This window comes from Canis aureus, chromosome 31 (assembly GCF_053574225.1).
Source record: "Canis aureus isolate CA01 chromosome 31, VMU_Caureus_v.1.0, whole genome shotgun sequence".
Classification (NCBI taxonomy): domain Eukaryota; kingdom Metazoa; phylum Chordata; class Mammalia; order Carnivora; family Canidae; genus Canis; species Canis aureus.
In genome coordinates this window covers 20,361,416-20,388,266 of record NC_135641.1, presented here as the reverse complement: position 1 = coordinate 20,388,266, position 26,851 = coordinate 20,361,416, and the positions used below count along the sequence as shown (strand labels likewise).

The window sequence follows — 26,851 nt, the reverse complement described above, 5'->3', positions numbered from 1 at the left end:
CCATGCTCCACTAGAGGGGTGTAGACATTTTGAAATAGAAAAGGTTTGCTTGACATTCATTGATGAGAAAGGGATTACCTGGGAAGACTTGGAGAAATGACTGTTCCATAGAGTCTAGTCCAAATATCACAGATTAGAAAATGTTTCATCAAGATTTTGAAATTGATCAAATGGGATGTTCAATTTAGCAAACCCCCCAAAGGACTGACATATGAAACCAGACAGCTATTTTATTAATTTACAATGAGAAAATCTTTAGGGATCAGGGAACCTCCTGTTCAATTTATCTTCCACTCATTCTCTGAACTGAAACCCCAGAAGAATCTAAACTAATAGCTCATATCTTGAGGGGTGTAAGCTTAGAAGAGGAGGTACTTAAGAAAGATTTATATTTAATGACATTATTTTAAGAGAGCCCAAACATGCATTTCCGCTCTAAGGAAATAACTATTAGGCAAAGAAGATACTTAGTAGAAGCTTGGTTCTACTTTCCTTAAGACACAACTGGGCTCTGCAAATACTGGCTTGGTTCCCTTTCCTTAAGACACAACTGGGCTCTGCAAATACTACACTGTGAATCTCGTTTTCCTATATTTTGTGGCAGATCGTGTCTCTCTACTTTTCTCATCTTCAGTATTTAATTAGGTGGCAGGCTATTTCATTTCTGCAAGGTGCATCTCAGTGTTGATTTTTGGCTTAACACCTGGAGGGCAATCTTATTTCCTATTCTTCGAGAATATCTCCTTACGCATGTGCTAATAAGAATGATTATGGAACTTCCAGTTATTATTTATTTTGACATCATTTCCAGTTTTCCATTAGTTTCAGAAATGGAAGAAATAGAAAGCATGGAGGTAGAGCATATCATTAACAAACTAGGTTTAAAATTAGGATTTCCTAATGCTGATAAATTCAAGAGTTTTCAAAAGTTAATTATATGTTATTATTGCTATTCTAATTAGTATGCTTATTTAATTGGGCACTGAGGTGCCAATTAAAAGAAGAAAAGTCTATCATAAAGTAGGGAAAACAATTGATGTAAATTTCTTAGAAGTAAAATCCATGGGAGATACAAAATATTTTGTAAAACCATTGTCACCCAGGCATTCTCTCACTGTGTGTCTCTGGTACAAGAAGATTGCTAAAGCACTCAAAATGCATAAGCAAAATCCCTGTCAGTTTTAAATCAACTCTAGTCAATTTGGTTGCTTAAAACCAAGAATCCTGTTGAGTACATGAGGTCTAGCACCAGATCCAGCCAGCTACTCTGTGAATGCCTTCTTCAGAGCCTCCTCCTCTTCTTGCGTTTCTGGACCAGGCCAGAACCACAATTTAGCTTGAAAAGTCGGTTTCTCAGGAAAGCAGGCCCTATCCTGACTTGTTTCTGGATGTCCACATGATTGGTTGTTAAATCCTTCAGGTTTTCTGATGGAAAAAACAAAAACAAAAAACCAGGGGGGATGTCATCATATATTCAAACCCTCAGGGAAACTTTTTCTCAAAACAGTACTCTTTATTCCCATACTCAAGAAAACCCAGTGTATTAAATACTATTGGCTAACTAAATAGATTTTTTTTAGGAGAACTGGTTTTCAAAGAACTTTTAACTTATATCTACTCTATTTTTTTTTCCTAAGTAGGAATGTATAGAGGCAAATAGTTTCGTTATTCAAAGCAAATTCCTGATCCCAAGTTCAGGGATAGAATTAAGTGTAATAAGATTCAGAACTATTCTTGGATTAACATTTCTTTTTGTAGTGTTAAATTCATATTTTAAAGTCATACTTTTAAAAATACTTAAAATAATGATTGGATACTCTTTTTTTTTCATATGATTTAAGGTATGTAAGCTCACTGAATTTTCTGAACAATCTTCTGTTGTGGTTAAAGTATAATCAGCCTAACTTTACAAAAAGTAAGTTAAAATCAGAAATATTTATATCTACTCCTAGCAAGCCAAACTGTGAAAAGTGAGAATTCACCAGATTCTAAAACTCCTTGCTCCTATTGTATAGTTATATTGTTCAGACATGCCTTTTAATAGTTCAAGAAAACTATCTCTTCAACCCGAGGAACTATAGTTAGTGAACAAATACATAGGAAATAATATTATGCTTGATAGTAATTTAAAAAATGCCAGTGAGAACAACTTTAAAATAGTATTTTACATCTACTAAAGTAGCCGAAAAGTATAGCTTTTTCTTATAACAATTATTAGTGTTGAAGTGAAATTATGTACTGATTCTTGATGGCACTGTATGTGACTACAATCCTTTTAGTAAAGGAATGTGGCTATAAGGAACAACTGACATAAGTATAATTAAGCCCTTTGTTCCACTGAGGAATTTATCCCAGGAAAATAAAGGAAATAAAAAGATGAGTACATTCATTATCTCTTTATTCACAAAAAGACACTCTTACAAAGTAAATAATCAATATTAGGGGCAGAGGTTAAAATTCTGATGATAATCTTTAAAAACTAGGTACCACAGTTTTTCATCAACCTTAATTGAAAACAAACATCTATTTCATGATATTTTCTGTAGTACACAGATTACAGACACAATCCACAGCTGACAGTGGTAAGAAATCACTAATTCTGCAATATAATGTCAAACAAAATTTAATTATTAAAATTTTAATGAAAGTATAGTTTCCTTAACCGGTGGTCCTATTATGACCTGTATACCTCAGAATGACCAATAGTAATGAGGGAAGGTTTCTCTTTATAATATTGTAGCCAATAAACTAGGAAGAAATGGTAGAATTAGAAAATTACTATAGAGGCATTGCTTAATAATGGCTACTTGCATCTGAGGGAGACAATCAGACATGTACTTTCTGATGGAACTATACAAATACCTAGGAGGTAGTTTTGTCCTCTGCCAAATAGAAACAAATAAATAAAGTAAAAAAATCTAAAAAATGATTGCCATAGATTTTAATTTATAGAAACTACACAGGCTAGAGGAATGTGTTTAATGAATCCATGGATATTCAATCAGTAAAATCTAGACAATGAGGCCATTTGTGGGACTGTGACTTATCTTCAACAATAAAATGCAAGAAAATAAAAGATCCAGGAAGAAATTTATAGATGAAAGAAAAAGTCCTCAAAATATATATCAGTTGATAACAACAACTTATCAACTTGTTTGTATCTGGATTTGAACAAATTGTTTTTAAAAAAAGCTTTAAAAAGGAAAATATGCGGGGCGCATGGGTGGTTCAATCAGATAAGCATCTGCCTTTGGCTCAAGTAATGATCCTGGGGTCCTGGGAATCAAGTCCCAAATCAGGCTCCCTGCTCAGTGGGGAGCCTGCTTCTCCTTATGCCTGCTGCTCCCCCTGCTTTTGTGCTCTGTCAAATGAACAAACTTTTAAAATAACTAACTAAATAAATAATCTTTTTTGAAAGAAGGAAAATGTGAACACTGGATATTAATAATATTAAGGAATTTTTTTTCTGCTTTGGGAGGGACTGATAATACTGAGGGTGTTTTAAAAGGGAAGCCCCCTTTTTGTTAAAGATGCATAGTGAAATATATATAGAAGAAATGATAGGATATCTTGGATTTGCTTCAAAATAATCTGCAGTTTCTTCAAATAGAACTCACATCAATTTAGTTATGTGCCTGAAGCCTATGGAATGTTGCACATGTGCTCCAGACCTTTCCATTTATAAATATATTTATTCCTTTGAAGAACCTTATCTTTTCTCACCAGAGCCTATAGAGAGCTTATTTCTGCTTCAGGGATTTTGTCTAGCTTCCCCTACTACTTTAATAGCACATGAACTATTTTCCACATTTGTTTCTTAAAACAAAACAAAACAAAACAAAACAAAACCGTGAGCACAAATTCTGTTACTAAAATGTAGTCCTGCCCTTGGCATTATTGTCATAGAATCTGAGACCCATTAAACCCATTAATACTTATCAGATGTATATGAATGGATTAAGCATGGAATGTGATTGAGAGAGATTAAAAATGAATTCTCTGTCTTGAGAAGTTGATCATTCAATTAGGGGAGAGCATCATGTGGAAACCACTAAAATAATCATGAACATTTATTAACTTCTTACTCTGTGCCCAGTACTGAGCTAAGTGCTTTACATGCATTTAATTTTAATCCTTATAATGATTTTACAAAGTAGATACTATTATTATTCTTTCTTTCTTCTTTTATTTCTAAAATACAAATGAGGAAACTGAAGTGTGCAAACTCAAGATAACATACTCAGTGTCACCCAGACAGATTAGCATAAAGAAACCTGAAACCCAGTTCCCTGTGAAGTAGAAGCCCATATTATACACAGTTACACAAAACTAGCAGTAGTCTATTCCATGAAATTTACTCTGAACCTTCACTGTGCAGAGTAATGTATAGTGAACAGTGCCCTTATAGACACTGCCACTTTAATGGTATGATGGTTAATATTATGTACAACTTGACCGAGTCATGGGATGACCAGATATTTGGTCAAAGATTATTTTGGATGTTTAAAGGAGGGTGCTTTTAGATAAGATTAACATTTTTAATCAGTAAAGAAGACTGTTCTCTATAATGTGAGTGGGCCTCATCCAATTTGTTGAAGGCCTGAATAGAACAAAAAGACTACCCCTCCCCAAATAGAGGGAATTCTTTGGTAGACTGCCTTCGGACCTCATCTTCACAATCAGCTCTCCTGGGTCTCAGCCTGTCAGCCCACATTGTAGATTTAGACTCACCAGTCTCAGTAAGCATATGAGCCAATTCCTAGTAAGTATCTTTCCCTCTGGAGAATCCTGATGAATACAAAAAAACCCAAAGAGAAAACCCAAATAGAAAGAAGCAGTGTTCAAGTTACCACCAGATTTTGTGACACTGACACCATGATTTTATATGAAACTCGTCTTTTCTTCCAGTGAATTATGTTCCTGAAAATGTGCTTCTAAAAGTTATGAACAGGTGATCCCACTTGCTATATTTGATTCCTTCTTGTAGAAAAGACTAAAGGAAACAAGTTTTAGTTTTGTCATCACCATTTTTTCCCAAATCACTTTATTGGTAGAAATGTTGACCTTATATTGATCTTATACTGCTGATTTATGGAATAAGGTTATTAAGTAATTCAATACACATTGGCAGCCCCCATGCCAGGCACTGAAAACCACAGATAAAATAGTCCCTCATCTCAAGTTGTTTATAATCTTAGTAAGGAGCCAGTTTTAGTAAACTAAATCATTACACTATGATGATACCTGCTATGTTGGAGGTATGTCCCAACAGCAGTGGCTAAGCAGTACCTAAATATTGAAGAGATTCAAGAAAACATCCCAGAATGATATTTTAATAATTAAAAATGTGTTTTGTTAGGTCATTGCAGACTGATCCTCTTTTCAGGTCTTCATTTAAGGGAAGATTCACATAATATCAACATAAAAGGACTCCTTATCAACTTTTTTCTTGCTAAATGTCCTTCTGCACCTAATTCTACAATTATTAAGGAATCTACCTTAATACCCCCAAGCAAGTCATGTCTTCCTACTCAATTTCATTTTTCCTTCTTTCTGTCTTCTAGAGAATCCTGGAAGGTGGGTTTCAGAGCAACATTATGCTAAATGAAATTATGCATGTCCAAAATGGAGTTGCAACACTTTTTCTCTCACATATTTCAGGTCAATAATGTGATTCTCTGACTTCACTAGCAGAAAGAATGATTCATTTCCCCATTGGTTTTTCTACTCTCAGATGCAATTAAGGATTTTGAAATTGTTTAAAATAATTAACAATAAACTCTCTTACTTTTCTTCCTTCGCTGGATTAGTTTTCCTTGTGAGCCATTCCTGGGAATTCATACTTAAGAGCTAGATCTTCGTTGACATTAATGAGACAAATATTACTTTATAAGCAGCCCTTTATGCTTATTCAATCAAAAATAAATTTAATTATGGCATTGCATGCTGCAACTTAGACAATGCTCTTAAATTAGACCCTTTGCCAACTTGTGTCTCCTAGTGCCTTTCTTATCTAATTAGAATCTTTATATTAGAATACATTTTCACATCTAATGACAAGAGAGTGGAAAATAATGGTCAGATTTTAGGCATACTTCTGATTTAAAACTGACCTAATTTTATATGTGTATATATATATATATATATCTAGAGAGGTTAGGTTAGGTATATTTCATTATCATGGAAGGGTTTCTGCCCCCTTGCTCCCTCTCCTTCCCTCATAGAATGGCATTCTGAATGATAACACTAAGAAAGGAGGAAACATTTTGAGCTGAGGCAGATTTGTGACTTCCTGGCCAGGAAAATACCAACTAGGACGCATATGTGGTATTTTGCTCAGTGGAAGGCTAAGGACTTGATAATATCTTGTTAAGGGTGGAGTGGTGACATGAAACAAAGTTCAGTTTGTTTCATGCAGGCACCAGTGGCCGAAGGGGATCTGATTTGAAGGGAAAGAACTTGAAGCAGTAGTTCTAGATGTCCTGGGGCCTCAGACTGTAAAGCAGAGAGGTATGTTTGTGATGAGGGGAGGCATACCATAGGCTAGGCCTGGAAGCAAAGCCTGCAGCAGCCAGGAGATAGTGAACTCCCCAGACAGCTTGCTGAGGTCAAGGACAGGCCTCCAGTCCCACAGAGGTTCAGGAGGGAAGTGTGATCAGCCACCAAGGAACAGCCATGAACCTGGTTGGCTTTGGGGAAGCTAGATAGGAATAGAGGGACCTTGGTGCTCACGTGGTGTCCAGGATTCACTTTCATTGAGGGGAGCTCAGAGGAGCAGATGAGCATTATCACCAGGGAAGGAATAGGTAGGAGTTTAGATGGGGCTGGGGAAAGGCAAATGTTTCAGCTAGTTGTGATGGAGTTTACAGCTGGAGTCCAGCCCTTCTGGGGGTAGCCTGACAACTAAGAACCAGGAACTCAGAAGGAAGGCCAATGAGTCGGGATGACCACACTGGAGAGATGGCCATTAATGCTTCCCAAAGTCCCACATAACCTTTCCACTTACCTCTCATTGTCCAGAATTTAGGCACATGGCCACAATTAGCTGCAAAAGGTTGGGAAACAATCTTTTATTCCATTTTTATCGGGGAGTAACAGTGCTCCCCGGTAAAAATTGAGATTCTGTTAAGGAAGAAGAGAATTGATACAAGGAGGCAATCACCACTTTCTACAATAATCCCCACATCCTCTGTAAGAATCATTGTCTTTTTCTTTTAAAATCTAGACTCTGCCACTTGCCAGTGGTATGAGCAATAATAAGTTAATGAGGGATCCCTGGGTGGCGCAGCGGTTTAGCGCCTGCCTTTGGCCCAGGGCGCAATCCTGGAGACCCGGGATTGAATCCCACATCGGGCTCCCAGTGCATGGAGCCTGCTTCTCCCTCTGCCTGTGTCTCTGCCTCTCTCTCTCTCTCTCTGTGTGATTATCATAAATAAATAAAAATTAAAAAAAAAAATAAGTTAATGAATTTATCTAAATCTCAGTCCTGGTATCTATAAAATGGGCATATCACTACCTTGTTCATGAATTTGTGACAATAAAATAAAATTAACATATATAGATGGTACTAAATACATGTCCATTTCCCTTGTCATAAAGCTGATTTTGCTTTTCTCTTGACCATCTCCCTTTACCACTTTCCTGGTATTATTTTGGTTCCTTGATCAAGATTGGCCTGGGGGATTTTCTTACCCAGATCTTATCCATGAAGACAAGGAAACAGACTCATCCAATGCAGTTCTTCTCAGGTCCTATACCTTCAAGAAAGAGAGTTGGTACTATAATAAAACACATCATTTAAATTCTTGGCATTTAACAGATATAGGTTTCATTAAAACTTTTAAAGAAATTTACCAATTTCAGTCTATTTGGGTTAGAGTTTATAAAAAAAGTTCCAACTTTTTGTGTCTGTACTAAATGAGGTCCACAGTTTATGGAACCTAAACACTTCAATACTTGCTGCCTTCTGATAAGACATTTATGGCAGCATGTTTTTCTGGTCATATGACTGTCACCTGTTAGATCTCATTATAATCTTAGATTTATTCTTTGGCTCCAGCTCTTGTTTGCTAGGGCAATGTTGAACTTTAGATTAGATACGAACTCTTCATTAAAGTGGGTGGTTGAAAAAGTCCCTTCAGAAATGCAGTATTTGATTGTCCTTCTTTTGACCTTCTCTTTGCATTTTCTTTCATATCTTAGTAACCATAGAAATAATTAGGAGAGATAAAGTTGGTCCAGATCCACGCCTGTTTTGCATAGAAGGCAATAGTTGCACAGTGCTTGGTCAATGATGATTTGACAGAAAAAGTGAAGGGTTGAATCTTGGACAGCAGCTCTTCTGGCTTTGGGAGGAGGAAGGGAGACAGAAGGGAAGTGAAGTGCTTACTGTACCTGCACTCTTATCTCTGCTCTCCCCTTTAAGTGCACTTCCAAATCCCAGCGGATTCACTTTTCCCTCTACAGGTCCCTGGCGCCCACCTGTTTGGATGTACTCTGCTACTTAGACTCATGTGTCCTTACTTCCTTCTGTTGATCTGTCTTTCAAGGGGTATGGTCAATATGAGCTTTGGAATTACAAAGATCTCTTATGAACCAGTGTACCTGATTCTCAATTTCCTGCTCTGTCAAATGGTAATAAAACTTGCTTCTCAGAGTTATTTTGAGGGTTAAAAAAAGATGCATCTACTGCATACATTTCGAAGCACATAGTAGGATTTTTGTAAAAGCTGGTTTATTTCCCTACATATTAATATTTCTCCTTTGACCCTTGCCATGTTCTTTTTATCTCTAAAATTTACTTCTCAAAATGTGAACCAGCAATATTAGAAATGCCAAATCTTAAGCCGCACCCCCGACCTACTGAATCAGACTGCATTTTGACATCCTTAGATGTTTCATATACATGTTAAAGTTTGAGAAGCACTGCTGTAAAACAAAGACTTCTCTTTTTGTCCTTTTTCCAAGGGGGAAAGAATAATGGGCACGACTAGTTTCATGTCTACCCTGTGTCAGGTGCTGGGTTTTTTTTACTATTTCCCTTATCGTCACTCTGTGAGGTTGGCACAGAGTCCCCTGAACTGTGAGGAAATAAAGATGAAGGGAAGTTAAATGCCCAGCCCAAGAGCAATGAGGAATGGCACAGGTGAGACTCAAACTCAAGTCTCTTTGCCCATTTTGCACTACTTCAAAACCACACAAGCCTACTGACTTTTATTGCTGGAGAAGACAAAAGTGAGGGGAAAAAAGTAGAAATGAAAACAATACAAAACAAGAGACATGAAAACATTAAAGGTAACTTTGAGTTTTGATGCGATTGGTAGAGAACCACTTCCTTAATGACCCATTCCAGCTGTCCTCAATTCTTTTCCAGGTTCCTTACCCTTGGTTTGATATTGGCATACATTTTGGCATCTGATAAAAGCTGATAAAATATTCCACAAACATGAACAGGTTTCAGCCTGTTTAATGAAATAATATATCAGCTGATTGTGGCATCAAACCCAGCATGTAATTGTGTTCGTGAGTTTTAATTTTTCTCTTGACTAGATTATAAGATTGTTAGGGTAAAACAACCTGCACCTTCCTTCCTCCTTCCCTTCCTCCCTCTCTTTCTTCCATCTGTCCTTCTTTCCTTTCTTCCTTCTTAATGGCAACAATACCATAGTATTTATGTTTCTGGGATGAGAGATGAAATTTAATATCAGGTCATTTAATAATTTTAGTTTATCTGCAATTAACAGATTATTAATTATTATGCTTATTGTGCATAATAATCATTATTATGATTATTAATGCTTCTTTTGATTTGAGCAAGGAATCCGTGCTGATCAATACCATTTTAGATCAAGAGATAGTATCTCATATCTGGTCTTTGCTAATCTCGATGTCTTAAATTTCTTGTTATGTTAATAAACTCCATAACTATGACTTATGAAATCTAAAAAGGCATGAAAACATTAACTAACTGAAATGTTTGATTTTCCAATGTGGATTTTAATAATTACACCAATGATTCCAAATGGGTCAAAATAAATAAAATGTAAAAATTGGCCCATGTAGAATATACCTTACATTCTTCTGTAGTGTTATTAAGCAATAAGGGGTATGTTGGAAACAGAAACTGGATTTTTACTCTTTTGGAAGGATCTTATTATAAGCCAGTATTTTACCTTTATAACATTCTTAAATAAGTCTCTTGAAAAGCCCATAATATATACTATAAATATAAATGTATTCAATATTTGAGCTATCAAAGTTAATAAACTGTATCAATTTAACAATTTTTCTATCTTTGAAGTTTAATTCACTAGCTAATATTCCCCAACCAGTCAGAAGTGGAATGATAACTGCTCCCAATAATTTTTAAAATCCTCTCTACTCCACTTATTTATTTAAACTTGTTGGGACAGCCTGGGTGGCTCAGAGGTTTAGCGCTGCCTTCGCCCAGGGCGTGATTCCGCAGTCCCGGGATCGAGTCCCACGCTGGGCTCCCTGCATGGAGCCTGCTTCTCCCTCTGCCTGTGTCTCAGCCTCTCTCTCTCTCTCTCTCTGTTATCTCATGAATAAATAAATAAAATCTTTAAATAAATAAACTTGTTAAGATTTAATTCTGTAAGAGGGGATGATTATCTGAATTTTTTTCTTTTTAAAAAAAGATTTTATTTTTTTATTTTGAGAGAAAGAGAGAGAGAGTAGGAACCTGGGGAGGGGCAGAGGCAAAGGGAGAAGCAGACTCCCCGCTGAGCAGGGAGCCCAACGAGGGGCTCCATCCCAGGACCCTGAGATCATGACCTGAGCGGAAGGCAGACGCTTAACTGACTGAGACACCCAGCTGCCCCTGAATTTATTTCTTCTGGTCACCAAAACTGTGTCTGTGAAAGTCAGGTGATGCTATCTGTCCATTCCAGATACCTGTCTGTTATAGGAGTGAATTTCAGGTCACAAATAGCTGTGCAGGAAATATATTTCTTTTTTTTTTTCATATTTCTTTATTTTCCCCTAAACCAACTGATATATAACTCTTTGCCCATGTCCCGCAGAACAGGCACAGAATTCGCTCACTGTCTTGTTTGGCTCAGGCCACAGGACTGTGCTAAGATTCTGGTCTGATCTGTGACTGGTGGCCCATCCTGGTTGCTGCTGGCATGCCTGTGTCTCATCAAGCATAGTCGGAGGGCTTACCTGCTTCTGGACCATGCCTGGGGAAGCAGAATCTTGGGGGACTCTTCAGGCCCCTGTGCATGGGGTCTATCCTCCTTAGGAGCACTATAAATCTTTCTCTTGGAGGTCTTGCCTTGTCCTTCACTCTATTGCTTGGCTGTGTGACAGGTCTCAGGAACTCCACAGAACCCACTGACTTTTGTCTCCTGACTGAGATCTCAGCTTGCTCTCTCTTTTCTGATTAAAAAAAAAAAAAAAAAAAAAGCTTTTCTTGGAGCTCAGTGCCTCAGTGGTTGAGTGCCTGCCTTTGGCTCAGGTCATGATCCTGGGGTCCCGGGATCTAGTCCTGCATCAGGCTCCCTTCATAGAGCCTGCTTCTCCCTCTGCCCATGTCTCTGCCCCTCTCTCTGGGTCTCTCATGAATAAATAAATAAAATCTTAAAAAAATAAAAATTAAAGAAAAATGCTTTTCTTTCTCTCCTTCCCCTTCAAGACATCCAGGGTTATGTTTTCTATGGACTTAGGTTTTTCAAAAGACCAGAATAGCTTCTATCTTTCTTTGTACGTGTTTTCAGCTTGGTAAAAATTTCTGAAGCAGTAAGTTACAGAGAACTTTCCATCCTACTTGAAACTGAAAGAGGAGAGAATAGGAGCAGTGGGGAAATTATATTAAAAAAAAATTATCATGACACAGATCTATACCAGTCCCTCAAAGACATTTTTGCCTTGGGAATTTCATGAAGACAAAAAAGGCATTTATGTTTTATTAAATCTACTCTGGAATGAAAGTTCTAAATACTTTACCTTAAACTACATAAATGATAAATATACAATTGTGGTATAAATTGTGGAGTTGGGAAGAACTTGTAGACCAGGTTTAAGTCTGCTCTGTGTTCCTTTGTGGCATTTTCTCTTTCACTTCAGCTCATGGAGGCATTTCAAATTTCACGCACACACATATACATACATATGTCATCTTGTTTTTGTTTCATGATTCAATATTTTATCTCTTGACTTTAAAGGTACTGATCATAGTATTTTTGAAATTTGTTTCTACCCTGCAGTATTCTCTAGCATAGGAAACTGTGTTTAAAATATATGCATATCCAAATAGATGATTAAATTTTGGGGTTTGTATTTTACATTTTATTTTAGGTTTGTATTTTAAGCATGTTAAATAAATATCAATGTATAGATTGATTTAAAGGTATTTAACTAGATAACTTGAAGGTAAGAAATCATCTTTTAAAAAGATTTTATTTATTTATTTGACAGAGAGATAGAGCCAGAGAGCACAAGCAGGGGGAATGGGAGAGGGAGAGGTAGAGGGAAAAGGAGGCTCTCTGTTTAGCAGGGAGCCCTATGCTGGGCTTGAACTCAGGCCCCTAGGATCATGACCTGAGATGAAGGCAGATATTTAACCAACTGAGGCCAGCCAGGTGCCCTGGTGAAAAATCATTTTAAAAGGGGAATAATATGTTATTTTTCCAGAGTGAACTAATGAAAAACAATTTTATGCAAATAATGTGCTCCTAAGATGTGTCATACAGAATTTTATAAATTATATTTTTAAATTATTAGGATATGCTGGTAAAGCCATTCTTGGAAACTTGTATTGGAAAGTGAAGAGTTGGCTGAGAATTTCTCTCTTTACTCTGTGATGAGATGCTTAATAAAATGGGCTTAGAAATCATACCATGGTGTTTGAAACCTGCCTTTACAACTTCTGTGGGATTTTGAACTTAATCTCTCAGAACCTCCATAAAATGAGGATAATAATAATAATAATAATAATAATAATAATCAACTTCACAGGGTTTTTGCAGGCATAGAATGAAAAAATACATGTAAAGTACTTAGAACTATGCCTGACATATTTAGTACTCAGTAAACATTAGCTATTACTATTTTTTATAGAAAGTGGTACCACTGTAAATGATTATGGCATGTAATCCATCCTACCAATTATTTATGGATAACTATTACTTATTCTTTTGTTAAAAAGTACTGTATATGACATTTTTGACATATTTGCTTCTTATAATACTGAAGCTGCAGAAAATTCACCATGTGTTATCCAGTGTGATTGCCTTGAAGAGCTATTAAGTGTGATCTCCATCATCAGAATGGAAAAGCCTTACTATAGAACCACATGGAACTCTTCTAGGAGACTCTCCAATACACATCCACCCCCTAAACACCTACACACTCACATATATCTAGCAAAAGGTATTGCTTGCCTCAATGTTTACATGCAAGAACAAACAAGAAATCTATGTCTCTGAAATAGAATGTCAACTTTTCATGCCAACATAGGTTATTTAGTTTGGGGAGGAACATTGTTTGGTAGGGAGGCATTAGAATTTTACAATTGGTTTCTGGAAGTACTGTATTTTAATTCATTGTCAGTTAATCTTTGTGATGAATTTTCTTCCTTCTTTGATATTTGTACTAGTAACAGTGGTACCTAATTACTAATTAAGTACTATTTAACCTACTATCACATGCCTGTGCTTTCTTGGTTTTAACTGGCAACAACCCTATGAGCTGGATACTCATTATTCCCGTTTTAGAGGTAAGGCACAAAAGTTTGAGTAATTTGCATAAAGTTTAATAGCTAGTGAGTGGTGGATCCAGGATTTGAACCAGACAGTTGGCTCTAGCACTTATTTTTCTATTGTACCATATTATACACTAAGATATGTATCTGTGAGTTAAATGTATAACATTCTACAAAATGCCAGAATAGGATTTGTATTTGCCATGGAGTTGATTTTAAATCAAGTAAAAATCTGAAGTGTGACTCTGAGACTATGTTACAATGAACTTTTATAACATTTTTATAAAATATTTTATATAGCAGTGTACTTTATCCAGTTAACATAGATTTTGTTCTTTAAGCTCTAAGTTGGTTCTTTAAAATGAAAAAAAAACAAAGTTCTATAAGGAAGTTCACTTTGTCAAGGAAGGTGTTGAATGAGACTGTGAAAATAATAAAAATGGCACCTTATATTTGTCTAGTGTTTATTTTAAAAATGTTTACAAGTGTTGAATTTGCTCTTACAGGAGGAGCAATTTTTTACTTTGCAAAAAAGATCCAGCATTTTTTAAGAATTACATTATCACATTCATTTAACTAATGAATTCCCTAAAGTTTTGCAAAAATTATCCACTCTCCTTAGGCAGCAGAAAGGGAAAAAAAAATATGTCCCTGAGTTACTGCCCTCAGGAATGTTGGATCGATAGGGATAAGTTTATTCTGTTAATTTTTTTAAAAAAGATTTATTTATTTATTCATTCAGAGAGAGAAAGAGAGAGGCAGAGACACAGGCAGAGGGAGAAGCAGGCTCCCTGCAGGAAGCCTGATATGGGACTCGATCCCGAGTCTCCAGGATCACACCCCTGGCTGCAGGCGGCGCTAAACCGCTGCACCACCGGGGCTGCCCTATTCTGTTAATTTCAAGGAGCTTTTTAAAAACAAATGGTGTGGATGTTACTTATTGATTTATATAGGATTGAGTCTTATCCTATGCTTCATTAATTAGAACTCTTTTTGGTGGAAACTTTGTCCTGTGAAGCTGAAGCCTGATGAAAAGTCTCCATGGGCTCACTTTGGTATCTCAGGCCATCTGTATAAATTCGAGATGGTAAAAACATCGATTTGGTGCTTGAGTTTCCTTTGTAATTATCCTTGTCAGAGGTCTATATGGCTATCCTTCCTTTCTAGAATAGCCCCACAGACATGTGAGTGCTCATTATTTTTCAAGGCAGCCCCTAACTCCTTCCTCTGTTCTTCCCTTTCTCCCTTTCCTCCTCACTTCTTCCCTCTTTTCACCAGAGCCTATGACATTCACTCATTGTTTTTTATCCTTCCTTCAGGCCGCACAAAACAAATCCATCTCCTCTTCAGACTGATAGTCTTACAACTAACTAGAGACAATTATTACCTTTATTCACATCCCTCCATTGATGATTAAAGAATCACTTTATATTAAAGTGGATAGATCCATTCAAGCATTCTTTAGAAACCAGTATTAGCTAAAATTTATTGAGTGCCTATTATGTGCCAGGTACAATGTGTTTCTAATCCTTACAACCTTGTCAGGTGAGTTAATGATAGCTAATATGCGCACAGGCTTTACCATCAACTCATCTAGATATGGTGGACCCAAGTACAATCTTTATCATAGTGGTTGACACATAGTAACATTCAATAAATGTTATCTGTTTCTATCTTCTTGTACTTCTGTAGGCACCTGGAGAATTTTTGGCTCACCTACAGTATTCTACATTTTTCTGTTGTTGGGGTTTTTTTTGTTGTTGTTGTTTTGTTTTGTTTTTGTTTGTTTGTTTGTTTTGCATTTAAACCTAAAAGAATGAAAGAGGCAACATTTGGCTTCTTTTATTAGTTCACTATTTCTCCCAGCTTTGTATTAGCAACATATTTTGGTCCTTAAAGTCATTCAAAAGGATGATCAGGGATCAAGGATGGAAGCCTGCAGTTTTCAAAAACTTCAGGTTATTGTAGGCTAGGCCTTCCTTTGCACAGTTTTGAGGTCTATTTTGTGGAAGAAGCATTATCCCACACAAAGAGAATGGCACCTAAAAGTTGAGTTTCACCTCTAATAGGAGAACACTAAAAACACAGCTCTACTTTGCTTTTCATACATTAAAATTCATTTTGGAGATCCCTGGGTGGCGCAGCGGTTTAGCGCCTGCCTTTGGACCAGGGCGCGATCCTGGAGACCCGAGATCGAATCCCACGTCAGGCTTCCGGCATGGAGCCTACTTCTCCCTCTGCCTATGTCTCTGCCCCTCTCTCTCTCTCTGTGTGACTATCATAAAAAAAAAAAAAAAAAAAAAAAAGATATTTAAAATTCATTTTGGAAAGAAGCCCACACTTTTTCATTCAGCTCAGTGAAAGGGAAGGAGAGTTGATGCCTTTGGTGATCAGGTGTAGGGTGGCTGGTGTCAGCTGCCACTGCAGCCTGAGAACTGGTTGATGTAGGCATATTTAACACAGCGTTACCCTTTTGTCCCTACAAGCAACAGCTCAGATATCTGGAAATCTCTTTTGGCTCACACTTCTTTGAACTGAAGAGGGCTCACAGAACGAGTCTAGGTGGTTAGACAAGCCTTGGCAATGGGACACTTGTGGTGGTTGATTTAGAATTCTCCCCTTTGGGAAAGGAGGTGCTCTGCAATGAAGAGTGCCTGTCAGATTTAGGGAGTATGAGAAGAAATCTGCTGGAAGGAGAGCTGGGATTTGATTTCTGGGTGCTAAATGCCCCACCCCCTGCAATCTCAGGTGGAGTTGGACGTTTTTGTTACCCCGAACATGAGTGGATCATTTTCCCAACTCCTGTTTTTCTCTTTGGCTTCTACCTTATAACTTCAGCCTGACATAGAGTGGGTTAAGCGACTTTCTAAAGCACACAAGTTCACTCCTATTCACAAAATGTCAGAGCCAGAAACAGAGCTGGAAATATATGTCGTGAAGATTTTAAGATATATTTAAGTGGTTCACTGTCACTTCCATGAGTAAATTTACTGCTAGCCCTTCCAGTGTAGGAAATGAAGAAGCTTCTAAGCATATTCCTTTCAACGTCTGTGCTGACTCACACCCAAAAGAACTCTCCACCTGAAAGTACAGGGCCAGATTCTTGTCATGAGATGTGTGTGCTCCACAGGCACCAATACCATAGGTAGTGTGTTGTGGAGGAGCAACAAGTTTTAAAATATGAAGAGCCAGAAGCGAGTCTGTGAAAGCAATTTCCCAAATATTATACATCATAAATAGAAAAATATTTTATGATCTGACTTTCTCCAAATTTAACAGCATCTGAAATATTTACATGACATTACCAAATAGGAGCTGCAACGCTGAAATAAGTGTTGCAATGTATCAATGATTAAAAGCAAAAAGACTCAGCAAGGCTAGAGGAAATACTGAATTGTCATTCTATTTTTTTAAATAGGAAATATCACAAAATAATTATTAAATGAAGAGCTGATTGAAGAGTACATAGCCAAAAATGTATCATACAAGTTAGTATTATAGAGCAGTGCCAGGCAGCTCATTAATTAATATATTGTTGCTTTTTGGATCTTGTGATTTTGTTACATGTCAACTCTTCAAAATTTGTAATTAGTTATAATTTATCTTCACATTCTAAATAAATATTTATATTTATACCTGTTTTTTTTTTTCCATCTTTACCAATCTTTTGGTTAAATGTCCATAATCTGACAATAGACATTGACTTCTACTTCTGATTTTTTAATGATACTTGGTTTGGTCAGGCTGGTAGCCAGTGGATGTTGAGTAAAATAATAAATCACTGCAATCTGGATGGTTAGGTGAATCAAAAAAAGGGAGGCCTAATCTTGGGTAGAATTTGAAGAGATGATGGGGTAGTGGCATTAGCAAAAATGTAGAGATGTTTGTAGCAGCAATGGCCACAATAGCCAAACTGTGGAAGGAGCCTCGGTGTCCATCGAAAGATGAATGGATAAAGAAGATGCGGTTTATGTATACAATGGAATATTACTCAGCCATTAGAAATGACAAATACCCACCATTTGCTTCAACGTGGATGGAACTGGAGGGTATTATGCTGAGTGAAGTAAGTCAATCGGAGAAGGACCAACATTTTATGTTCTCATTCATTTGGGGAATATAAATAATAGTGAAAGGGAATATAAGGGAAGGGAGAAGAAATGTGTGGGAAATATCAGGAAGGGAGACAGAACGTAAAGACTGCTAAATCTGGGAAACGAACTAGGGGTGGTGGAAGGGGAGGAGGGCGGGGGCCGGGAGTGAATGGGAGACGGGCACTGGGGGTTATTCTGTATGTTGGTAAATTGAACACCAATAAAAAATAAATTTAAAAAAATGTAGAGATAGGAAGACTATGGAGATACAGAGATTAACAAATAGTTAAGATCGGTTCAAAAAAATTGTAACTATGTGAAGTAATGGATATGTTAACTAACCTTAGTGTGGTAATCATTTTGCAATATATATGTGTATAAAATCGCTATGTTGTTTACCTTAAAATTATGTAGTGTGATATGTCAATTATATCTCAACAAATCTGGAAAAGAAGATTGGTTCAAGGGAAAGGCTTGTGAATAAGGATTGAAGAAATTGGAAATTTTAGGCCACATTAAGGGATAAGAATTTAAAATGTCAGATTAAGGGAATTTTACTTTATTATATAGTCATGAGAGTGTATTGGACAACTGCTGCCTTTGCCAACTGAAAACCCATCCCCTCATCTTGCAATAGCACCCTTCTTTTTCTTTCTTTTAAAAAAACTTTTAGAGAGTGGGGGGAGGAGCAAAAGGAGAGGGAAAGAAAGAATCCCAAGCAGACAGATATCTCCAGCTCAGCCCAGAACCTGATGCCAGGCTCAATCTCATAACTCTGAGATCATGACCTGAGTCAAAATCAAGAGTTGGATGCTCAACTGACTGAGTCACCCAGGTACCCCATTAGCATCCTTATATTCTACAGGAACCATGCTTTCCCCCCACTGAATCTATGTAGGGTAGGTGGCTTGACATCACCCTGGGCTCTAATCTGAGGCTGTGGTCAATGTTAGGACTTCTGTCAGAAAATTGAGAAGGTGTACTCCCTTTCTGATTATGATGCTACATTACTTCAGTAGAAGCCTGCAGGAGGTGGTGGCTGTTTTGTCACACTTAGGAAGAGTGTGCAGCCAACCCATAGCCAAGAGCTGAAGGTAGAAAGATTCCTAATGACAATGCTTGACTACCTAGATTTAACCATACTTAAAAGTAGAGACCCTCAGCCTTTTTGGTTAGATGTGCGCCAATACATTTCTCTTTTAATTTGTCAGTTTGAACTTGGTTTGTTACTTGCAACTGAAAGGTAACAAATGTTTGTGAACAGGGTATGAAGATTTGTCTAGTAGCAGATGGGTTGCAGAAATCAAAGATGCTGGCAGTGGAATTAGAAAGGAAAGGAAAGAGAGGTATGGAGGAATAATTAAGAGGGTTTGGTAACTAGAACAGGAAGAGGAAGCAAAAATGACTGGACATTTGAGATGAAGTAAATGATGATACCATAGCCAGAAATTTGTGAGTCAGAAAGAAGACCATATTCCCTCAACTCCCTTAGGGGTAAATACATTTATTCCTAGGCTTTGAGTTTGAGCTGATGATAGGAAAATCAAGTGGAAATATTTAGGAGGTAGTTAAAATGTAGGATTAAATTAAACCTCAGGAGAAAACTCAGGATCCAAGATTTAAGAAGTAAATGTGCTGCCCAAATGGATAAGCTGCAGGAGGGAGGTAAGTCTAAGAATGAACAATGGGCTGGCAGACAGCGATGTCGAGAGGAACAGGGCTAGGAACAAATCAGGCCTTTCTCCCCTGCCAGACATCTTGTCTCCACCTGTGGCAGTTCAGGAAGTGAAGTTTGTGAAGGGGGGGCATGCCACTTGGGGAGGCACAGCCACTTAGGTTTACAAGTGCCCTGCAAAGCCAGAATTGAGCAGTTGAAGACTGGAGGGTATGGGTGAGATTTCTGGGGGTGTGGTTCAAGGGATGAAAGTGGGAAAGAACAAGGGAAATAGAGACAAGAGGACTGATTAGAAAACAGTCTTTGGATTCAAAGAGAACCTCTGTAAAAGGGGATAGTCAGCAGTGGAGAACTGCAGAGACAAGGTGATCATCACTGGAGAATGTAGATTCGCAGGAGCTCTGGAGGCAGAACTAGATTAAAGTGAGTAGGTGATACAAAAGTGGAAGCAGTGGCTGGAGACCAGAAATCTGGCAGGGAAAAGAAGGTCAGGAGCAGGGTAGTTTACGAATGGAGTAGCTTAGCCAAGGCTTTTTGTTTACTTTGTTTTAGGACTAGGACAGAGGAGGCTTATTTCAGAGGGTAGACAGAAGAGAAGGGCCAGTGAATGAGAAGGGAGTGAAGATGCCAGAGAGAGAGAGGGTTCAACTGAATGAAGGAGAAGGTAAGATCGACAGTGACACAGAGAGCAGATGGGAAAGGAAGCAATACATTCCCTGTCTGACACAGGTGGAGAGGATGAGAGAAAGGGTGTAAAGAGAGATGCTTGCAGACAGAATGGAGAGGAGGTGAGGCCTCTATCATGTGTTTCCAGGATCGATAAGACAGTAACATGAGGTGTCTGCTGCATTCAACAGGGTCTGGGAATCCAGTTACAGTGGGAATATCCAAATTGTTTCTCTCCTCACGAGACTTCACAAAATATTATGTAACTGTAAGCTGATGTTTGAGCTAGGAAAAAAATAAGTAAAAGGACACAGTCTGCCACAAGCTTTCAGTGAAAATGGGACAATTGTCTGTCTTGTCATGACAAGAGATAGATGATGCAATCTCATCATGACATACATACCATTTGTCATCACTTATACGAAGTAAAAGTACAGATGTAATTGGAGGTGACATACATTTCACAACTGTGTGCTGTGGAATATCTCCTTTCTCTGGGAGGATCCCAGAGAAGCCAATTTTCATGTTTGGTGGCTGTTGTTTAATTTGGTGAATAATAATCCTTGACATCGAGAAGACCTGCTATGAATCAGAGGCAGAGCCAGGAGGTCTATCCTTGACTCTTACTATCAGATCAAACTACTTAATACCAGAAGAACCGGTAAAACCTGCTGGGCAGGAGCCAGTCATTGTGTCTTGTCTGATAAAAGTTGCCATGCTCCCATCCCTCCCAGCCCCTCCCCTCATCTCCCTCTGACAAAATCAGGTTATTCTTCAAGGCATTGCCTTCTTCCCTGAAAAGGTACCTGTGCCAATCAAGTGATGGTGGTGATAGCCCATATCCAAGTCCTCCTTTTTAGAGCCAGTCATTTGTCACGCAAGCCCCTCTAACACTGTCCCTTCCTGGCACCTGCTGTGCTCCTGGACACACCCCTCCTTGCATCTATGTAAGAAAAAGAGAGAGCACAAGTGGTGGCAGGACTGGGCGGGCAGGTGAGCAAAGCAGGGCAGGGCTCTCTTATTTAAGACTTGCTTACTTAATGACAGTTACTTCAAAGAAGTGTGAACTCCAGGAAATTTGCTGCAAAGTCTAAGCTGATGCTTGTAGGGCAAGAGTGTGGGAAAACATAATTTTTTATTGCAAAATAAGTAGCTAGAACCGCATCAGTATCACGGACTATTGATGATGTAATGGAGTTGGATCATAGGACTATGATAGACGAGATTCCCCAAAGTCAAGGGAACCTAATAAATGTACAACTTGTGGATCTCTGGTGGGATGATGTAACATTCCCAAATGGGTGTTTGGAAATGTGAAAGAGGGTTTTTGGTTGTCACAATGATTGGGTGGATCACGGGTGTTTAGTGAGCATGAGGGGCAGGGATGCTGAATGTCCTGCACTGACTGTGCAGACGGCACAAAGAATGATCTCACCAAACAAGCCAATATCACCTTGTTGAAACTCTGGGTCATAGATACCAGGGAATGCTCAATCATGGCATTAGACTTCATGGCTTTTAATTTAATGAATCAGATTTTTTGAAAATGGAATCCAAGTAAGTTGGGTGTTTCAGACACTGATTAATTTCAGTGCCATTTTCAAATATGAAGGAATGGTACCAAGGGACGGCCCCTTAGGAGAATGAATAAAGTCATTTGGATGTTTGAAATAAGATATAAAAGGAAAGAGAGGGAGGAAATTAGTGTTTCATGGGTATATAGTTCAATTTTGCAAGATGAAAAAGTTCTAGAGATCTGTGGCATAACGGTGTGTGAACATACTCAACACTGTTGAACTATACACTTAAAAAAAGTTAAGATGGTAAAGTCAATGTTTTGGTTTCTTTTTAACCACAAGAAAGAACATCAGCAAACTAATTGGGAAAAAAGAGAAAAATGGCTTGGAAATTGATCAGACTCCTCATTTTAAACCTTTGAAACAGAACTTCCATAAAGCAGAGTGAAACATAGGCAAGTCAAGGAGTAGAAGTTTGCTGTTAGGGTCCTGAGCATCTACGTCTTTCCCATCAGGAATCTTCTCTGCTGTAACTCCTTAGCCATGATTCCTTAGCTTCATACAGTGCGTTATAGTTGAGCAATCCTTTGCACTTACATTGTCTCATTTGCCATCCTTGATTCCTTCCTTCCCTTTGTGCATCACGTCCCCTCTGTCATCAAGCCTCACCCAAGGTTAAGCCATCATCATCTGTCTGTTGACTTCAACAATAACCTTCAATCTAGTTTCCTGGATCCCTGCTGCCTCTTTCCTCTACCCTCATCCATTCTCTACAAACCAGCCATAAAGATCTCTTTTAACAGTTACTCAGATCACATCACTCCTTGGCTTGAGACCCTCTAATCTCCCTCTCCTTTGCATTCAAAGTAAAAACCACTTTACACGCCTCTGTCCTTCCTCCTTTCTACCTCTTAACATTTGCCCACTGTGCTCCAGCTGCATTGGTCTGCCTTCACTTCCTTGGACATGCTCAGGTCATTTCTACCTTGGGACCTTTATACTTACTGTTCCCTTTTGCCTGAAAGGCTTAAATGGCTGTTTCTCATACTTCTGGTCTCTAATTGAATGTTGCCTTTTCCAGATTCCTTCCTGGTTCTCCTCCCCATCCTCATCTAAAATAGCCTCCCTCCTTCTAGTCACTCTGTTTATTGCACTTTCAACACTTACCTCAGTCTGAAATTATCCTGTTTATTTGTTCACATTTTATTGTTTGTTTTCCTCTATTAGAATGTAAGCTTTTTAGGTTAAATGAGATTAGATGAGAGAATGTCTGATGTTTGTTATGTAGTAAGTACCGAATAAAGTCTTACCTCTGCTATTCACCATTTCATTACTAGCATTCAGAACACTACCTTTCACATGTTAGACATTCCACAAATATTTGTTCAGTGGATGAATAAATGGCTGAATAAATTTTCATAACAGTCTTATAAGGCAGGCAGAAGAAATTACTCTCTTATTTCATGAGTGTATTCTACAGAGTATCTGCCCTTGCCAAGGTCGCATCAGTGGTGGAGCTAGGGTAGAGCCCAGGTCTTCTGAGTCCTCTATGCTGTATTCATTCTGGTAGTCTATGAACAGTTAATCCTAGTCATTTTAGAGGGTAGAAGAGGGAGGAAGTGGGCACTTGGAGAGATTATAGGTCATACTAAATGTATATTCCTAATTATAAACTTATAGCCACAGGTAAAAAAGTGAGAGGACTCCCTGCGAGCATGTTCCATCTCTCCCATCCCCATACTGAACCCATGCATAACCTGGCTGGAGGAGGCAGGAGAGCATGGTGGTTCACAGCAGCAGCTTTGGAGGGAGGTAAACTTGAGTTCCACTCCTGTTTCTATCACATATCAGCTGTGTCTTTAGACAAATCAGTTATCCCTTCTGAGACTTCATCTCCTTTCTTGGGAAGTGGGACTAACACCACTGATCTTTTAAAATGCTTTAGGGTTTTAAATGAGAGAATGTCTGATGTTTGTTATGTAGTAAGTACTGAATAAAGGGTATGGTATGAGGATGTTATGAAGATAGGATTGAACAGGCTTACAAGCAATTTAGCTTTCCAACACCTCTTTCCTCCACCTATAGACATGGAGAAGATGTTAATCCCTACTGCTTAAAACTGATAAGCTCTCAATGATCATTCAGTTAAACTATTTAATTTGTACTTCCAGGAACTCAAGACCAGAGAAAGTGATGACTTGCCTGGGTTCCGTTGGCCAGTAGAGGTGGGATTAGAGATGGAAATGGAACCTAAATGGACTGACTTTAGTTTGTGACTCTTTCTAGTCACTGCTGACATCACCAGGCATGTAAATCTCAGATTTCCACGTGCTCCTTTCCTGGGCCAAAGCACACAACAGAAGTCAGGAGGTTCCCCCGTGGCAAATAGGGACAGAGCCTGAGGCATTCTGGTGGCCTCCACAGTCCGTTACTGGCTTTATAACTTAGGCTAGTCACTTCTTCTCACTGAATCTTAGTTCTAACACCTAGAATGTGGGGATGATAATAGTACTTACCTTTTAAGTTGCCATAAAAATTAAATAAAATAACCCACATAAAATAGTCTGCAACATAGGAAATAAAAGATTTCCAAATTTATATTAAAAGTGATTTGAATATATACACCCCTATGTTTGTTGCACCTTTATTTATAATAGCCAAGGTTTGGAGGTGACCCGAATATCCATTAATAGATGAATGGATAAGGAAGTGTACACACACTGGAATATTATGTAGCCATAAAAATGAGGTCATCATTTGTGACAATATTGATGGAGGATCTAATGCTAAGTGAAATAAGTAAGACTAAGAAAGGCAAATATATAATTCCACTCATATGTGGAATCTAAAAAAAAAAAATGAATAAACAAAAATCAGAACCAGATCTGTAAATACAGAGAACAAACTCTGAGTTGCCAGAGGGGAAGGAGATGGGAGGATGGGCAAAATGGGTGAATGGGAGTTATAGATACAGGATTCCTGTGATAAAATGACTAAGTCATAGGAATAAAAGGCACAGCATAAGGAATGTGGTCAATGATACTGTAATAACTTTGTATGGTGACAAATGGTAGCTACACATGTGGTGAGCACAATGTATAAATTTGTCAAATCACTATGTTGTAGACCTGAAACTAATGTAATATTGTGTGGAAGTATACACAAAATTAAAAAGAAAGTGATTTAAAAGTGGCTTCTGTAAATATAAAATATAGGGGAAATAGTTTGTTTAAATATAACAATATACAATATATAATATTCTACGAACCTTGCAAAAACATAAAATAAATAGTTCTAAAGAAATATATTAATTACCATTGAATATTGGTACTTGGAAGAGAATAAAACATCACAAATTGACTGGTAAATTAAGTCCCCTACCCTACATGTCATATTGTAAAAGCAGATAATAAGATTATATTTTATTAAGTCCTAGTACTAAAAAGCGAGTTATAATACAAAATACATTAGAATAAATTTATGCATAGTCTATAGTCTACATAAATTTCTTCATAGTCTATACATATATCAATAAAAATGGACACAGGGCAGCCCTGGCTCAGCGGTTTAGTGCTGCCTTCGGCCCAGGGCATGATCCTGGAGACCCGGGGTTGAGTCCCATGTTGGGGTCCCCGCGTGGGGCCTGCTTCTCCCTCTGCCTGTGTCTCTGCCTCTCTCTCTCTCTCTCTCTCTGTGTCTCTATGAATAAATAAATAAAATCTTTAAAAAATAAAAAAATAAAAAATAAAAATGGACACAAAGCAAGTAACATCATAACATACACTTGAATGAATTTCTATATAGGGAGTCACAGCACATATAGTCAAACAAATATTTCAGCAAAAGCTAGCACAAAGTATGGAAGCAAATTATTGCATTAGTAGGAATGCCAATATCATAGTCATGTGGGCAGTTAAATCAGTTCACAACAGTGTGTTCACTATTAACTCATTGCTTCTCTTTTGTTTCCAAGTCTTTATAAGTTTCTTGGTTGTTGCAACCTCAGACTCCTCTGTGGTCCAGGAGAAAGAAATCCCTATTAGTGGGGCCACGCTGCCCGGTCAGCCTCTCTCCTTAGCTCAGACAAGCCGTGGAGAAGGGGTTACTTACAGAGACATCACAGAGAGCCTTCTCACTCAGGGAGGAGGGCTTTGGATGTCCCAAAGGCCAGACAAACCCAGGAGTTGCTTGTTCCTGACAGAAAACAGAAATTAGACTCAATGAGGGTAGAGGATAGATGTTCTTCCGTGACTGAATCATTTTCTACAATATAGAAATTAAGATTTGATCTACTCCCCTCCCCAACTTCAGGGCGCATTCTTCATGACCAAAGTTTAAACAAAAGTCTGAATTTCTATGGTTCATTCCTCATTTCAGGATCTTTTTTGCATATATTAACCATGGAAATCAGAACATTTAGGGAGGAGCTAGGCAAATGTGCCCCAGGAACAGAGAGTGGCTTGAGCATGAAGGGATATGGCTTCTATGTAGCCACGTGGAAGATGCCATAGAGTCACCTGAGATTTCCGGCTACAGAAGTAGTAGTCTTTTACTACCTTAAGGCTTTTTTAACCATTGCTGTGGTTTCTTAGATGTCAATGAATAAGTCTTGGCCTATAGTAGTGGGTTTGTATCTCCATAGTAATTGTGCATAACAGTTTTCTAGGTGGACTTGAGTTCCTACAGAAATGATGCAAGCTGACCTATTTGAATATGTAAAGAAAACATTAAAATTCCTTTTAGAGCACCACAGCTCCTAGTAGGGTGCTCTTTCCACTTCTAAGCCCCCTGACATCTGTTCCTCATGATAATGAATTAATTTCTCATACACATTATTCCCTGCTGCACTACTGCAGGCCAGACCCTTGAAACCTTAAGCCCAAGTTACTGAGAGAGTCTATTTCTCCCATTTTACCCCAGTCCACAGATTGATCTTTTTTATTTTTTTTTTGAGTTTTATTTATTTATTCATGAGAGACAGAGAGAGACAGAGGCATAGGCAGAGAGAGAAGCAGGCTCTCCACCTGGAGCCCAATGAGGGACTAGATCCTAGGACCCCGGGATTACACCATGAGCCAAAGGCAGAGGCTTAACCACTGAGTCACCCAGAGTCCCCATACATTGGTCTTCTATCATGCTTTTGTCTTTATCCTCCCTTCCAGACAATGTCTCCTTG

General features: G+C 38.1%; 1 long non-coding RNA gene across 1 annotated transcript; it reads right to left on the bottom strand.

Moving 5' to 3' along the window:
- Positions 1 to 551: 551 nt before the first annotated feature.
- On the bottom strand, positions 552 to 25,877 carry LOC144302213 (uncharacterized). The gene is made up of 3 exons (XR_013369061.1): positions 25,786 to 25,877; positions 7,693 to 7,757; positions 552 to 1,425 (listed from the first exon to the last, which is right to left on the bottom strand). It is a non-coding gene; the product is annotated as an uncharacterized LOC144302213 (long non-coding RNA).
- Between the last annotated feature and the right edge of the window lie 974 nt (positions 25,878 to 26,851).